The following is a 6,000-nucleotide window of genomic DNA, read 5'->3' on the forward strand; positions in this document are numbered from 1 at the left end:
CTTCCTATCCTTGAGCTAATAGTATAACTTTATTTCTTAATATCAATCCATTGTCCAGTTTGTTTCTAAATACTCATCTAGTTCCAATAAAATTTCGATTTTTTGGTCTGAGAACTAAATGTAATACTTTATTACGCTCAAACTGATTAAGTTCTTCTTACATAACATCTATCAAACTAGAGTTAGTTAAGATCTTATCTACCTTTTTAGGTTTTGGCTGAGAAACAAAGTCATCATGCAAAAACTCAACAAGCATTTGTCTTCAAGTTCTAAGAGAAGCGACTAGGTTATCAAGGACCAGCTCGGGTGAACGATTGGTTGAGTTGGTTGATCATAAACATCATCATCAAGATTCTCCTATAGTAGGAAAATCTTCTTGTATAGCTAGTGTAATGGCCCGACACTTTTAAAAAATTGAGTTACTGTTCAGACCTTCTGAACCTATTTCCAAATTGTTTGGATTCACCGAACTCCGATTGGATCATATGATTTCCTTATTCAGATAAGATCAATCAAAGTATGACAAGTGGCAATGTGATCGGAACTTCTAAACGCTATGGACCTTTCGATCTCTCTTATCCGATGTAATACAACATAAAAAAAATAAAAAAACAACATTTGGCGGATAATTCCAGGATTGGACCATCCGAACCTAGTTCAGACCTTCCGAACTCGTTCGGATTCAACCTATAAATAGACCATTATCTCATTTCCAAAACTGCACCAAATATCTTTCCCTCAGTTCTACAATGTTTCTGGGCTTCTGGACAACTTTTCAAGGAAAGTCGAGTGGCGAGGTGCTTCCAGAGAAAGAAACAACTCGAGGATCGATCGACAAGCTAGCATCTCCAAGGGGCTAATGACAAAAAAAAGTATGATCCGAATGTTTTGGATTTTATTGGAGGACTAGAATTAAACATAATGTGTTAGGATATTCAAATATGGCCTGTTAATAATATATTGTTTGGTTGTTTGAGTAGGTTGTTTGGTGGTCTGAGTATGTTCATAGGCTTAGACGTAGACATTACAAACATATTTGACTAGAGGTACGTAATGTGCTGGCTCAGATGACCAGCTTAGTATACACACTTATATGCTACATATTTATTTGTTTCATGATACATGTTTTACTACTTTGATATTATTATGTTGAATTGCGTACTATGTCGAGCATGTTATCTTTTGTCATACACTTGATGGCGGGGTCGCTCAACCCCGTTCCTTTTTAGTGGATGTTTGGGTATCGAGAGTCATGGTGGCCGATAGATCGAGCGAGATCTAGTGACCTAAGACATTGTAAGTCCATGTTTTGATGTTCATTGTGGGAGCCAAACTTTTTTATAATAGATCAAAGACTACACACTCAGATGCCTCTAGATTGAGCATGAGATTTTGGATTTGATCCTTGACTATCCGAGCATACTTGCATTTCAAGTATCATATAGGATTGTATACTCGTGCTTAATATACTGGGAGATTTTTCGCTCACGTCCTTTTTTCATCTTGGACAACCCATTCTTCGAGGTAGATCTCATATTAGACGGTTCAGATGGACATGACAGTGGTTAGCTGAGATAAGACACTAGTTGTGATCTAGAGGAGGTCTTATCTTTAAGTATTAAGTTATCTGGATTTATTGTGTATTTGGAAATTTATGATGTCAATTTGACATGGTTGTATAACTATATAAGTTAGAATCTCCGTTAAAATTTCGATGGGGTTGTATAAGATATTTAATATTTCCGTTGTGAAAGATCAGTAGCCATGGCACTATCGAACATGGTGTGCAAGACGAGTAATTTCAGGATTGCATTGATGTTACCGACGATCATGCAGAAAAAGTGAAAAACACCGAGAGCGCCATCGTAGGGATCACGAGGAAAAGCGGTGTAAGGACCACGTGAATGTTATTGATTTTGTAAAGTTTGGACCTTTTCCACTCACCGAAGAAGAGAATGCTGACACCACAAAAGTTTAGTTGGAACACATGGAACATTGTTTTAGAGCTTTCGGGTATGCGGGTATGAAAAGATGGGAGTAGCTGATTTAATGATCCAAGAAAATTTTTTAAAGTGGTGGAAATCCATGTCCGCTATTTTGATTCAGCAACACGGACACTTCTGTTGGGACCACATCTGGGAGGCCTTTCTGAATTATTATTTTCCACAAGCTCTATGACATGCTAAGGAGATGGAACTTCTAACTATTAAGCAAGGAGATAACAGTATCATAGACTATCAGATGTAGATCATAATCTTTTGCCTTATGTGTCTCACATCAGCGAAAGTTCCGCAACTACACTTTCTCAATGGACTTAATCAAGATATTTATGATCGAGTATCTGTATGTGATTATCCAACTTCCTATAAAGGATTGGTTAATCGTTATAGGCAAGCCGAGGCAAAATAAAATACATGTCTGATAATTAAATCTTAAGCATGCTTCTAGTTAACAAAATACCAACATAATAGCAACATAAAATCCTATCATCCAGATATTCCACTCTAACGTTTCTCTTGCCCTCCAATAAACTTGATCCCATGTTACCCGTTTTCGTGCCCACACACAAAATAAGACAACGACCAGAAAATCGATGAGTACAAAACCTAGTATGAAGGCCAATAATGAAAAGAAAGAATATAAGATAGAAATTTCTACTTAGTGAATATGCAATGAAATGCCTGATTTAAAATCGGGGTGATAAAAGAAATCTGGATTAATATTTATATCTCTGTAAATCATAGGGTACCCAATCTCTGGGTTAGTACGTGCTCTAGCACAGGTCTCATCGACACCAACCTTTCGGGGTGGTCTCGTGTGACACTGCTGTCCAAGACTATGGTGTGCCTATAGACCCACAATGACTAAATTTCTGATATCACCGATCAGCAAGTACAGAGCTAGAAAAAAAGTATATAATATGAAGTAACTAAGCCAAGCTCTATCTTAGGCCAAACAACCAAAAATCTCAAAAGAAGAGGCTCAATATGCAATGTCATTCTCAATGCTCAATATCAAAATTTATGACATTAATAATCAAGTCCATAAAGCCTCAATCATCATTAATATCTCAAGTAAACACATAATATACATTCCAATATAATATCTCAAGTAAACACATAATATACATTCCAATATAAACATAAGAAACACATGTGTGTGTTTACTAGCTCGAGCTGTCACATATCCAAACTCGAGACAATCACAGATTTTCTTCACGTTGTCAAATCATACATTTTCAATCAATGAATGTTGGATGAAATGGTAATACCAACCTTCTGATACTCAAACTTGGCTCAATTTTCCAAAAAAATCTAAAAATATTTACAACACTTGCTTCAATCTGGAGAGGTCAACAAAACTCTGTAAAATGCAATTTATCTCATAATATAGTTCATCCAATTAAATGGTCAATATCCACTTTGTTTCTACTTGAGCAAGGTTCATTTTCATGGAAAAATCTCACAAAATACATAATCAATTGACTCTTTTCTTGTTTGACATGAAGGATATCTCAATATGGATAATTTCATATGTTTAACACATTTCCAATTTCATCCATTAACATGGGCTAAGGTATAGATGAATCTGAGGAATAAATATAACACAAGCCCATATTTTCAAACCGAGCAGTTTTAATATTAAAATCATAACTTATTAAATATTGATTCAAATGGAGTCATGTCAATTGTAAATTCAAGCCAACACAAATTCCAACAATTCATATTCACAATGGTTTGCCAAATAAATTAATTTAATGGCACAAAAACTATCTGCAAGTTACCAGTTTAATTCTCGCATGTCCTGTACAGATCTGACATATTTTACGGTCTGTACCAACAATTGCGTAACACATTGGATACTAGTTCAAAACATGCAAGATAAGTGCCAAATAAAAGCTAAATTCATTATCTAAAACTTGAATTTGAGTACCAAATCGAGATTCCCAACTGATTATTCTCATAATTCGATTAAACAGAATACATGAAGCTAAATCTGCATCAAAGTTCACATTTGAACCAGTTTCAGTAATGCTCGTATATATTATTCATTTCTCAATGAAATAAAGTGATTCTAAAACCAAATTGAAGCTAACTTACAAGGGTACAATTTATCTTCAGACATTGGCCGCAAATTCCAAATGTAAAACATCATGAACCACAATTAAAATATACCGATTTACACGACCTCTACTGAATACAAAGACAAATTCTTCTAACAGCTGAATCTTGAATTGTAATGCATGATTTCTCTAAGTTTCGAAGTTCCAAGAAGGAATTTTTCTTACCACCTTAGTTCTTAGGGATTAGGAGCTCAAATACAATCTTGATCGACTCGGACACTCACAAATCCATCGGCTCTTGCTGTCTCCCGAGTCTTTTCCCCTTTTGACTTCTCCTTCCAAATTTCTGCAGAATCTTACAGAGAATTTTGGGGGTTTTGTGTTTATGTCATGCTCTCAGCTTTTAGGGAAATCCATAGGAAAAGAGAAGAAGGGAGAAAATCGAGAATTATTGGAGGTTTTGAGTATATGTTATGCTCTCAGCTTTCAGGGAAAGATGAAGGAGAAAAGAAGAAGGGATAAAACACAGAGACTGGCGTATGAAAAATTAGAATCTAGTGTGTTACTTCATATACATGTATATTTAAATTTTCTAACATGGCTTTGTTCAATATATTTCAATCTTAGTGTGTTATTTCTTTCAATATGAATTTTATATTATCTATAAAATCAATATTTCTCAAATACGTATTTTTTATGACACAAGTTTTAATTGTTACGTCCCAAAATCGAGACACGTCATTGACATTGTTTATTATTAAAATCGCGAAACAACAAGTCACGTAGTACATAAAATAGCCAAAAGTCAGTCTATTACATAACCAGAACTGTTTTTACAATGCATAACACGATTACGGAAGTGATAACGTAAAGGAAAATAGAACTAAAACCGATGCTTGAAACTTTATGTCTCGAACTTGATCATCAACCTCAAAACAAGTGTTGTTCACCTTCTTCCACTTGATCTTCACTCTTATCTAGGGAGGGAAGTAAGATGGCGAGTGTTTGGAGAAACACTCAGTACGTGGGGCTCAATACATGAGACAAATAGAATTCGAAATTAAGTATCAAAACATATCGTAATTGAAGTATCAACTTATACAAAGCACTATTATTCATCTCTTTATCCACGATATGCCGATCAGTCCCTAATTGTTACTTCTCTAAGGAGATGATGCCGTATATCGGTTATTATAACCCACCACATCATGTTCTTATCTTATCTTGTCATGTTTCGGAAATTTCCTTACAACTTTTAATTTGAATCCTAACAGTCTATTTTCAAGATTTCATAGCACAAAGGGATCACGTGGAACGAAATATATACAGAATTAAATGTCATGAAATGTGTAGTGTACGACCGAGTTTTAATAAATAACATGAACATTATTATTTTAAAACATATTTACAAGCCCACTCACCTATCTTTTCTCGAAATAAGTGTGAATGACTTGCAGCTCGAAATTATATTCCCTCGAAGCTCGAACTTGGCTCAAAAAAGGGTCGAGTGTTGTTTAGAATTCGGTGTTGCTTGGCTTGCTTATTGGAAGAAACTTTTACTTGAAAATCAGTAGAGTGTTGTTCTAGTGTTTTGTTGTTGAATTGCTTTCCGAATATGAGAGATTTCAAGATTTTGAAATGTGATTTATGTGTGTCAATTAGTACTTTTTTTTTATAGAAAATTGGAAAGACACCCCACTACATACCATGATCTCATGTCTCATATGTCATTACTCAATGATTATTCAGCCACTAATCTACGTTTTTATGGCCATAAACCCATGTTTAATTAGACACTAAGTCACATTTTTATGCCACTAAGTATGTGGATTTTCAAGATCTCCATTTTAATTACTCGAATTCAATCTAATTATCAATTAATTATCATTGAGACATTACAATATTCCTGAAGCGCACAGAGTACCTCAGTTCCACCG

The sequence above is a fragment of the Primulina huaijiensis genome, chromosome 18 (assembly GCF_012295235.1).
Source record: "Primulina huaijiensis isolate GDHJ02 chromosome 18, ASM1229523v2, whole genome shotgun sequence".
Classification (NCBI taxonomy): Eukaryota; Viridiplantae; Streptophyta; class Magnoliopsida; order Lamiales; family Gesneriaceae; genus Primulina; species Primulina huaijiensis.